Source organism: Glycine soja, chromosome 10, assembly GCF_004193775.1.
Source record: "Glycine soja cultivar W05 chromosome 10, ASM419377v2, whole genome shotgun sequence".
Classification (NCBI taxonomy): Eukaryota; Viridiplantae; Streptophyta; class Magnoliopsida; order Fabales; family Fabaceae; genus Glycine; species Glycine soja.
The window spans coordinates 27280979-27293572 of record NC_041011.1 but is presented as its reverse complement, the minus strand read 5'-3'; the positions used below and the strand labels follow the sequence as shown (position 1 = coordinate 27293572).

At 39.7% G+C, this 12594-nt stretch overlaps 1 pseudogene; it reads right to left on the bottom strand.

Moving 5' to 3' along the window:
- LOC114371586 overlaps positions 1 to 12331 on the bottom strand; it is a 58508-nt pseudogene extending 46177 nt beyond the window's left edge.
- Positions 12332 to 12594: the final 263 nt, after the last annotated feature.

Sequence of the window (12594 nt, the reverse complement as noted above, 5' to 3'; positions counted from 1 at the left end):
AATGTCATGAACATTGTACAACTTTCCATTGCATTGCATTGTTTCATATGAGGTCAGCGTTACCAAATTTCACAACAAAGGTTGCATGCGTCTGCATCCCTAAATATCATGTTAACTGCATAGATGGACCCTTGAGTACTAGTACCTATCGATGGGCCTCTGTTGGATGACCGGCCCTCTCGATGGGCCGATCTCTTGTTTTCTCATAAAGGTGGACCCTTGAGTACTAGTACCTATCACCTTTAGAGGACCATATGTCCTCGCCATCAGAGGACTGCACATCCTCGCCTGCAGAGGGCTGCACGCCCTCGCCTTTAGAGGGCTACGCGTCCTCATTTTCAGTGTGCTCCATATCCACACCTTAGAAGAATATAAGGTCCTTTGCCCTTAGATGCTTAACCGAGACTTGCGCTCCCGGTTACGGGGGCCACGGTTTCCTTTCAACGGTTCCTGGGCTACCCCCCTGATATTTGACGACGACCAACTGTGCGAGCACATCCAGAGAGGGAGGCTATCACGCATCTACTATGCATACCGGGGCAAGATTTCCCCCGTGCCGCTACAAAAAGACGAGTGCGGACCATGCGCACCAACATGACCACCCTTACGTGGATGACGTTGCTATTTGGCAACATTCTGCCCAGCGACCACAATGCCAATCTCCCCCTGCAGATGTATCAGTTGGTCTGTGCCATCATGACATAGGTAAGTATGCACATGGCTCAATTGATTTCTGATGTCATCTATTGTTTGCAGGGATCGCACCCACAAGACACCCAGTGGACCCGAAGAAGTCCAACAGGGCCCTGGGGTTTCCAGCTCTGGTTACGGGCCTCTGTCAGTCCTACCGGGTGCCCGTTCCCCCAGCGAGGTCATGCCATCGTGACATAGGTAAGTATACAGATGGTTCAACTGATTTCTGATACCATCTATTGTTTGCAGGAATCGCACCCACAAAGACACCCAGTGGACCCGGAGAAGTCCAACAGGGCCCTGGGGTTTCCAGCTCTGGTTACGGGCCTCTGTAGTCCTACAGGGTGCCCGTTCCCCCTGGCAAGGTCACGTCATCATAGGTAAGTATGCACATCGCTCAACTGATTTCTGATTTCATCTATTGTTTGCAGGGATCGCGCCTACAAGACACCCAGTGGACCCGAAGAAGTCCAGCAGGGTCTTGGAGTTGTCAAGCTCTAATTATGGGTCTCTGTCAGTTCTATGGAGTGTCTGTCACCTCCAGCAAGGGCATCAGGCCCCCTACTAATCGAGCTTTCATCAAGAAGTACTGCGTCTCCAGGCAGGCGTAGGGAGAAACACCACATCAGCCTGGGGATGGCCGGCAGCAGGCAACAGATGCACCACCATCACCTCTAGAGTTCACCTCAGCTCATCCACAAAAAGGTTAGAGTGTTGCTTACGACCCATGACCGACCAATAGGCGACCAAGTCCAAAGTCAAAGGTAAGGAAAGTACTAGGTCCGTGACCGACAAGCCATCATGCGTCCAGCTCAAGACGTTAAAGAAGCGCTACTAGGAGGCAACCTAGTACCTTTTAAATCTCTGCTTGTTATTTGATCACTTTTGTTTCTCAAGTCATAGTAGGACACACCTAGTTGCTCATGATCCTAGGAATTTAAATAAAACAAGCACAAGCTCGGAAGGTAGTCATACCTCACAAAATATATATATGTATGATTAGGTAGTGAAAATACCTAAGATATGCATGTATGTAAACAAAAATACTTCACAAAATATATATATGTATGTTTAGATATGCATGTATGTAGGAAAAATACTTCACAAAATATATATATGTATGTTTAGGTAGCAAGATACCTTGGATATGCATGTATATAGCAAAAATATCTCACAAAACATATATATGTATGTTTAGGTAGCAAGATACCTTGGACACGCATGTATATAGCAAAATACCTCACAAAAATATACGTATGTTTAGGTAGCAAAATACCTCATGAGAAAAAAGAGAGCAAAAAGAGAGTGAGCAAGAAAAGAATAAGAAGGAAGAAAAAAAAATAAAAAAAAATAAAAGTTGTCTAGCTAAAAAACAACATGCTTGTGAAAAAGATAATTTCCAACTTTTCTTTGAAAGATTTTAGTGATCTTAACCAGTTTTTGAAAAAAATGTGTATACACCTGAAGAGTGAATGCTGTGAAAATTTTCCGAATGCCCAAAATGGACTCGGATGAATGCATGATTTGATAAAAGAACATATTTTGGAAACAGTGGGTTGACTTAAAATAGGGAAAATGAATCCTGAGCCCTAGTGTCACATGACCATAAAAACTTGATGCTTGAGTGTCCACATGGGTGCATGCATGACCAGTTTTGCATAAAATTTCCTAATCATCATTTGTTGCATGTGTATCATGGGAATAATGTGGGGACATCCCCTTTATCCCCGAACCGCTGGCCAAATCCTGACATGTATCATGACCAGCCGTTCTACAAGCCTTGAGCCAAAATTCTAACTCACCATAATCCTTACCCACGGAAGAAAACACAAAGAGAAGGAAAATTCCCAATCCAAGGAAGGGAGAAGACACAAAACAGAAAGAAAATTCCCAATGAAAGAGTGGGAGAAAGCAAAAAAAAAAAAAAAGAAAGGAAAATTCTCGATCAAGGATCAGAAGAAAACAGAAGAAATATGCAGAAAGGTCTTCGAACCAGACAATATCTGAACAATACAGAATTTCACCAAGTAAACAAAAAAGAAAGGAAACCTCGACCCAAAGTGGCCCTCTCCCTTTGATTGCCAACCAAAATCCTGTGCGCTAGCGACTTTCTCGCCACGCACTAAACAAAAACAGAAAAGGAAAAGGCAAAAACACTCAAAGCCAAATTCCCCACCTAAAACCAATTCCCAAAATAAGTCCTATTGATCCATGATCACGCATTTAATCTTTGATTTGATAGGAAATGATTTGCAAAATCAAGTCATGACATATCTATGGTTCGGAATTAGGATAAAACACTTACCTGTGTGAGATTGATACACTTTGAGTGATTTTTTCCTATCTTTGTTGGACCCAGTGTTTCCTCTAAATGGTCATTTAGAAATGAAATGCTAACATCCAAAATCTCATTTAAGGTTATGAGAAAATTTCATCAGCATACTCTCCTTCCCCGATAGACACATTGTTTTTCATCCAAAAAGCATATGTTGCTCTGATAAGTTGGAAGTTTTGTCTCTTTACTAAAGCATGTTCGCATTTTGGTGAAGAAAACACCGAGACTATTTTTAGTCTCACAGTTGTCAAGAACTGCGTAGGTCTGAGTTCCTCATCACAAATTGAGGATACGTAGGAGCAAAAGCCCTGCTTTTGTCGACCACCCCACTTTTTGTTACCGTGTCCCAAGAGACCGGTGGCATGCGGAGCCACATGACCGTGGGATCCCCAGATTCATGTTCTTTTATGTTTCATCCTTTATCATTTACATGACTTGAGGGACTAACATTTGTTTTTTGATGTCGCGATTGTCATTTGTTTTGTGCATATATTTTGTTTGGACTATTGCGTTAGTGCTTACTTCGTTGTTGTCAATAGTGTCTGTTGAAATTCCGGAATCGCGTAGAATTTTTCATTTAGGAACGTCGTCCTAAAAATAAAATGAACCAAAAATCCCAATAAAAAGAAAGAAGCGTTGTGAATAAAAGTCATATATAAAGGAAAAGAAAAAATGTTTTTGTATATATACATGTATGTAAAAGGAAAATGTGTATAGAAGGTTTTTGTGTGTGTAAGTGATGCGTGGAGAGAAATTCTTGTGTGTGTGAGCAACGAATGTATATAAAGAAACTTTTGTATGAGCCATAGGTGTGCGTTGGAGAAAAACGAAAAAGATCTTTGAATGTAAATAGGGTTTGTATATAGACCGTGTGACGTAAAGAGAAAGAGTTCCCATGCGTATACAGAAAAAGTTTTGTCATGTATAAGAATGTAGATGTACAAAGAAAATTTTTCCTCGTAGAGGGCCATGGGTGTATAATTTAGTGAAAATATAAAAATGAAACAAAAAGGAAAAAGAAAGAAAGACCGCGAAGGTCGACATGTTATAGTTAAGAAGTATAAATCATTCGTAAAGAGCAAACGTATCTTCTGGAAACAAGGGACTGATGCTAAGAGTTTATTTTCTGGAATATAACCGAGATAAGGATGGATGAATTCATTGAACTGATAAAAGAACATAATTGGGAAACGTTGGGTCTGTTTGTGTAAATTCCCAACCGTAGTATCACAATGCCATAAACGGGATGCTTGAGTGCCCACCTGGCTGTAGCCATCACTAATTTTGCACGTTGTTTTCAAATCATCATTGTCACGCGTGCCTTGTGGAGTAATATGGGAGTTTGACCTGAGACCGACACCTTGACACCCAAATTTGTTTTGCCCCAGATATCAAGATTGGGTTCCCACGATAAAAGACCCCATTGAAACACAACCTTAGACGTTTTTTTGAACCTTGGCCTATCAAAAGAATCCTCATCCTTTCCCCCAAAGCAAAGGACAGTGGAATCTCCTCAAGGGAGAGCAAATAGAATGCTGAAACCTGATTTCCCAAAGAAAGGAAAGGAGGAAGTGGAAATAAAAGGAAGAAATGAAAAGAAAAGAAAGAAAAAGAACAGTAAAAAAGAAAGAAAAAGAAGGATTCTCAATCGAAGATCGAAAGGAAGTGAAAATGGAAGAGATCGGAGGAAAACAGAGTAATTCTCGATCAATGAAAGAAAGGGAATGGAAAATCTTCAGACTAGATAAATTTTCGGCAAAAATAAGTGACTGTCGGCAAAGGAAAACCCATTTTTGGTGTCTCTTCCTTTCGAATTGCCATTCAAAGTCATTCTCGACTGGCGATATTCCACCCCACCTGAACAAAGAGGAAAAGACCGAAACACCCAGCTTCCTCTCCAAAAACACCACCCTCGAGAAAATCCTATTGGTCCGTGATCGTACGTTTGATCTTTGATTCGATAGGAAGTCGTGTGCAAAATAGAGTCATGGTGCAGTTATGGTTTGGGAATAGGATAAAACACTTGCCTGTGTGAGTTTTATACACTATGAGTGATTTATTTTCCGTTTAGCCCGATGTTTCCCCTACATGTTCATTTAAAAGCTAAAAGTTGACAACCTGCCCTTCATTCTCGGTTACAAGGAAGATTACCCTTGGCACAAGTATATTGTTTCTCTAAGATATGGTGCTCTTGCGAATGATTTATTTTTCTTTACAAAAAGCATGTTTGCCTTTCAGGTGGAAAAACCCGGTGGACCGTTCGGTCCTGCCAACCCCTTTTTTCGGAGCCCCATGAATGTTATTGCCTAGCGTTGTTCATGTGTCCTCCACCTTCGAGTTTGGAGCTATGTTTCATGATTGCCTAAGTGCGGACCCTCAAGGCAATCCTCCATTCTCCCCCTTTTTTCGAAGCCCCATGAATGTTATTGCCTAGCGCTGTTCATGTGTCCTCCACCTTCGAGTTTGGAGCTATGTTTCATGATTGCCTAAGTGCGGACCCTCAAGGCAATCTTCCATTCTCCCCCTTTTTTCAGAGCCCCATGAATGTTATTGCCAAGCGCTGTTCCTGTGTCCTCCACCTTCGAGTTTGGAGCTATGCTTCATGATTGCCTAAGTGCGAATCCTCAAGGCAATCCTCCATTCTCCCCCTTTTTCGAAACCCCATGAATGTTATTGCCTAGCGTTGCTCATGTGTCCTCCACTTTCGAGTTTGGAGCTATGTTTCATGATTGCCTAAGTGCGGACCCTCAAGGCAATCCTCCATTCTCCCCCTTTTTTCGAAGCCCCATGAATGTTATTGCCTAGCGCTGTTCATGTGTCCTCCACCTTCGAGTTTGGAGCTATGTTTCATGATTGCCTAAGTGCGGACCCTCAAGGCAATCCTCCATTCTCCCCCTTTTTCGGAGTCCCATGAATGTTATTGCCTAGCGCTGTTCATGTGTCCTCCACCTTCGAGTTTGGAGCTATGTTTCATGATTGCCTAAGTGCGGACCCTCAAGGCAATCCTCCATTCTCCCCCTTTTTTCGGAGCCCCATGAATGTTATTGCCTAGCGCTGTTCATGTGTCCTCCACCTTCGAGTTTGGAGCTATGTTTCATGATTGCCTAAGTGCGGACCCTCAAGGCAATCTTCCATTCTCCCCCTTTTTTCAGAGCCCCATGAATGTTATTGCCAAGCGCTGTTCCTGTGTCCTCCACCTTCGAGTTTGGAGCTATGCTTCATGATTGCCTAAGTGCGAATCCTCAAGGCAATCCTCCATTCTCCCCCTTTTTCGAAACCCCATGAATGTTATTGCCTAGCGTTGCTCATGTGTCCTCCACTTTCGAGTTTGGAGCTATGTTTCATGATTGCCTAAGTGCGGACCCTCAAGGCAATCCTCCATTCTCCCCCTTTTTTCGAAGCCCCATGAATGTTATTGCCTAGCGCTGTTCATGTGTCCTCCACCTTCGAGTTTGGAGCTATGTTTCATGATTGCCTAAGTGCGGACCCTCAAGGCAATCCTCCATTCTCCCCCATTTTCAGAGCCCCATGAATGTTATTGCCTAGCGCTGTTCATGTGTCCTCCACCTCCGAGTTTGGAGCTATGTTTCATGAATGCCTAAGTGCGGACCCTCAAGGCAATCCTCCATTCTCCACCTTTTTCAGAGCCCCATGAATGTCATTGCCTAGCACTGTTCATGTGTCCCCCATTATCAAGCGCGGAGGCTCTGGTGACTGGGAAATATGTTCTTCTGTTGTTTTCCGGATCGGTTCCTTCGCCAAACATGTGTATATGTGTATATGTATATTATATTCGTTGTTCTTGTTGTTGTTTGTATTTTGTTTTGTGTTGTACAGCAAAAAAGAAAGAGTAGAGACGAGAATCGTCATCACGGAAAGGGCAAGATGGACGAAATCAGTGTCTTATCTTTGCTTTCCTCTTATCTCCGATGAGAGGTAAGTAAAGAGGGGCAACTGTCATACCCTAATTTCGTCCGGGGATTATAATTTGATGATACACAACCTTTGATTGGCCGCTTCGAGATATTTGGCACCCTTTGTTGCACAATATGTGAAGTCCCGAGATGTGCCAAAAATCAAAAGGAAGTAGGCTTACGCGATCCGTGAAAATTCCGTAATGTGACGGAAATCGAAAGGAGGTGTTTTTCGCAATCCGTGAGTTTGCGTAACTTCTTCAAAACTAAAAAAGAGTAAATACATAATCCGTAAGGATTCGTAACCTTGCGGAAGGAAAATAAGTATCGTTACAAAATTCGTAAAGTTTCGTAACGTTACCGAAAAGAATTACCAAAAAAAAGTAGAAGGGGGTGCATTTAGTAAAAAGGGGGGTACAAATAGCAATCAGGCCCACTTGGGCCTTCCAAATTCTTCCTCCAGAAGGCTGTTGCTTCTGGAGGAAGCAACCTTGCTCGCCTGGGCGAGCTGGGTGGCAAGCTCATCCCCTATTTTGCTATAAATAGGGGGAGGAGTGAAGGGAGAAGGGGTTCAGCCTTCTTGGCACTTCTCATTCTCTCGAAATTGCTGAGGAAAATTATTTTCGTGAAGAAAATCCAAGCCGAGGCGCTTCCGTAACATTTCCGTGAGTAATTACGCGAAGATTCTCGACCGTTCTTCAACATTCATCATTCGTTCTTCGTTTTCTTCAGTCTTCAACGGGTAAGTACCTCGAACCGAGCTTTTCAATTCATTCTATGTACCCGTGGTGGTCCACATTTTGTTTTATGTATTTTTATTCTCGTTTTCATTCGCTTTTTATACCCCCTTTTGACGTGCTTAAGTCATTTATTTAAGTCATTTCTCGCCTAATCTAAAAATAAAATAAATTTCCACCGATCGTTTGAATTGTATCATCCGTTAATTTCGGTTAAAATGAATTCCGACCTTTCGGTCGTGCCGTAACCACGTTGGAAATAAAAAAAAGAGGTAGAATAATAATATAATAATCAAAAAATACCTTTTAGTAAAATAAAGCGAAAAATCAATCGGATGTTTTCTCTTTGGGATTTCTCATTCTTAATTGAATTGACTAATAACTAAAGTGAAACTAAGGCTAAAATCAACTCGCCTAGTCAAGCTCGTCCACAAAAAATAGGGTTTTGAACGTTTATCATTTCAGTTGCTTACCAAGTAAAATGGATCATTTTTTAAGGTCCAACGCCTTAAAATGATCGCCCTTCAAGTAAAAAGAATCGCTTCATTCACTCTTAACAAAGAACTACGTAGGTCTGATTTCCTCTTCGATGGAGGGTACGTAGGAGCAAAAGCCCCGCTTTTGTCGACCTCAAAAAATAAATAGAAATAAAAGTTAAGGTAATACAATTTCCACGATTCTAAAAAATAGGCTGTTGTCCTTTGAGACAAACGTGAGAGGTGCTAATACCTTCCTCAAGCGTAAATACAACTCCCGAACTTAGAATTTTCATTTTGACCGGTTTCCTTCGGTTTTTCCTACGTTTTCCACAAATAAACGTTGGTGGCGACTCTGCGCATCTTTCCTCCTTTGGAAAGCGCACCCGTGAGCCTCGCCTTCGCTCGCCTGCAAAAGGGCACGTTGCGACAAATACCAAGCCAAACTGTGTTTTGCAAAAAGAAAAAGGTGTTACACATCCACTTTTGACTCAGGACGTACATACCTGCAAAAATATTCAGGATCTTTCTCTTCTCTTATATCAAGAGGTCAACAAGCATCAATCAGCATTCAAACCCATGTAGCACCCCTCTTAATCAGAATGATATTCTAGGCATGTGGTGAAAAATCTAGGTAACCCCTGACAAGCTCACAAGGAACTGGTGGCGCCATGTGATCACATAAATACTGTAAAACAAATCAACTAGCATTAGATCATAAGGCGCAAAAAATGAAAAGCTACAACACAAAACTTAGCATGAACATAGTAACCGATCACCTTAAAGTCACCAAAATAAAATGATCACCTTAAAAAGCAGAGCTCTATGTCTACATACGCCATACTGCACAGAGCCAATTGGAATTATGATCATATTTCGCCTTTTTTTATAGAGTCAAGAGATTTTTCCGACATCTTCGAAAGAGTGATATCTTCTATGGTGTTTGCAACTGGTTCAGTGGGAGAACTTATACTGGTGCTGCTTCCAGCTGAGCATGTACAGACAAAAGGCTTATTATAGTTTGAACCGGACACAGATTTTCGTGTCCTTTCTACAATACCACTTCTATCACTGCCACCAAAATGATCAGATACAAAGAGTGCAAGCAGTGATGCCATCTGCAAGTTATCAACCCCATCCTAGTTCCCATATCTGTTTAAACCATTTAACTTCTTCAAATTATAAACCAATGCCTGAGCAGCTAGCATAACAGCATCCAACTCTTCATCAATTTTTCTAGAAGATAACAAACAATCTAAATACATTAGGAAGAAAATTAGTGTATCATATGCTACCATTACTACTAGTCTGCTACTCTACTACTAAGAGTAATAATTGTAAAAAAAAAACCTGTCCAAAAGGATGACTTCACGAGAAGCAAGACAATGATTTTGCTCATAACACTCAACAGGCATAAACAGCCGATCTTGTCCTGCATCATAAAAGTCATCTGATAGATGGTCTTCAATGCCACAAAATGAGATCTTGCTGTACTTGCAAGAAAATAATGAACTAGAACTAATTGACTTTCTAGACTTGCATGGTTTAGGATTATCAAGATCACGATCTAAATGTCTCTTTGATTTAGAAACACACTCCAAAAGTTCTATACAAGATGCTTCATCCTGTTCACTTTGCCTCTTATCTAAGGAGCACAAGGATTCTATTTTTTTTAAAGGCTTGGATACTTCTCATATTCATATTGGTGGAGTATTGATATCACATTAGGATACGTGTCAGTACTTTAAGTAACTTATTCTATACAAACGTTTGTAAATTGTATTGTATCTATAAACCTCACAAAAGTTTCTAATAAGAAGCTTTGGCTCGAGCATAGACATTAGACACATTGCAGCTTTTGCATAGCGTAATCTTAGTTGAGTTGACTAAGCTTGTAGCTCGTGTATGTATGCTAATTGTTAGCAAAAAGTGAAAAAACAGAGGACCCTCATTTTCAAAGAGTGATATCTTTCAAATTGCTTCCAAATGAAATGAAGGGAACACTACATGTGATCTCTGAAAGGCTAGGTAGAAAATGGCAAGGGAAAAGCTAGCTAGGACCAAACAGTGTGTTTCACATGAGAACAAAGATATGCACTTGTGAGATTTCACTGACCTCTATATTCGGGTATGGTCACTACTAATTATAAAGCTTGACCTTAGGCCTCGGCTATATTATTTGCCTAAATTCTCACATTGTATAAAGTTAGTGATGAAGATAAAATAACAAGAATTTTCCAAGACATAATTTACATAAACCAAGTAAATCACCTATAGATGGATTATCATTTTAAATTACTTATAAAAGGACTATATGTCATCATAATTAGTCCATCTTCCAAATATGTTATGAAGTTGTTAAAATGTTTCTGCCAAGTTGTTCCGTGAGAACAGTAACTATATATATATAGGGAAAAGCAAAGGGAAAAAAAACAAAGAGTGGGAACAAGGGTAGTTGCAGTGAGAGCAGAAAGCAGCAGAGGAATAGGTTGCGGGTGGTACTTACTTTCTCTGGGTTTCGAAATCATTAAAAGACAAAAGAAAGCCTACAAGAGAATCCTGTTAGAAAAATCTCCAACTGGGCTTACATTGATTAATTCTTTTCATAATGTTCTCATAAAAAAAAAACAAACTCAGATGAAATTGAAATCATTCACAAATGATTATATTATTACCCTTCACAAATACGTCATATAAATTATATTGGATTTAAGATCTTACTCTATAAGCATAGTTGAATAACTAAGTGTAGACTCAATTGCTTAAACATGTTATGGGAAGACATAGTCCTATATGAAGGCCCTTATCTAATCTAATCCAATCAATAACAACATTTCCCAAAACTGGAGAGACACAGCCACTAGGCACGTGCCTTTTTTTTTTCTTATATATACTTGTCCCATTGAATAATTGTCGTGACAAATTAGGCAAAAGAAAGATCATCTAAAACATGACCAAGCATTATGAGTTGGGAATTTAACTCATTTAAAGTGAAGGAAAATGTGTACAATAAGAAATTAAATCTTTATATTGTTAATTTAAATTAAATCATTATATAAATAAAATATTGGTTAGCTTCTAATTTTTTCCATTTTACATGTCTTCTCGCTCTAGTTAGGGCATTTTGAAATTACCTTGTTCTTCATAAGTTCCCGTATTGTAGAAGCTAATGTTAGCAAGTCTTCAATGTTATCAACCACACACCTACATAATTGAATTGATCGTAAGGCATCCCTAGCAGTTGAAAAAAGAAAATGTATCTTGATTGAAATGGAAAATGAAAAATTATCCTTGCTTAGTAATCAATTGAATTAGCTGTCAGTGACAGACACAACTTGCTGTAATTTCTCAAGAACATTAAGTGATGCTTCAAGCCTTCCTAAATGAAAGTAACATGTTACTTTCAATGACCACCTCCATAATTTTACACTTGAGTAACTATCACATAAGGAACTATCAGAATTCGCTGTATTGCTTGCCAAGACAAAATTTGTTTCTGCAAGATGCTGACTCTGTTCACAAAGGTGAATTGCTGCATCATACTTTTGTAGCTGTAAGACATTACAATAATAAAACGCACCTTTTATTCTCCCTAATCCAAATTAATTAAGCAAAAAAACAACAACAAAAATTAATAAAAATGCATAAAGATGAGTGGAGCAAATAATTGGAATAGAAAATACCAAACATAGAGCCTCTGCTTTCATTTGAAGCAATTTTCTGAGTATAAACTTATTGACAATGCCTTAGAAACTAGTTCTAAAGCATTAATAGCTGCATCAGAAATCCTCTCTTTTAATAGCTCAGCAGCATTATTTATACACTTGACCACTTCGTGTTAAAACATAGTAATATTTATTAGACATCTTATAAAAGCATGCACACATCACAAGTGAAGCAAGGTAGAATAGCAAAATTGAAGATTAATTGCCCCCTGACAGACTAATAGCTAAAGTAGTAATATAAGACTGATAATGATATTAATACAAGTTAAAAAAAAAAACGGTCATTGACACACAAGTTGACAGTATATAAATAAACTGCATCAAAATTCAGTAATCAAAATTTTGCCATCGACATAAAAGAAAATCATTGAAATGCCTGAGCCTTCTGTAAAGCTTCAACTGCTTCAACTATAACCCTTCGATCCAAACAAACAACACTACCTGATTCCATGCTCTTATTAAAACACTGATGAGCAGTTTGTACTTCCCCTAGCAAAAGGTGGCAGCTGGAGAGGAAAATCATATTTGATTACTTGAGGGGGAGAGAAACTAAAAACATCCATATTTTGTGATCTAAAAGAATAACAAACAAAACCCTTACTTAGCAATTCTCATCTGTAATTACCCTACCTTTCTCATTTGAACTTTGAAGGCATGTGGCATCTGTTTGTCTGTCAGAATGCATGTGTGTGGGTGGCTCGGGGGGCAGAATTA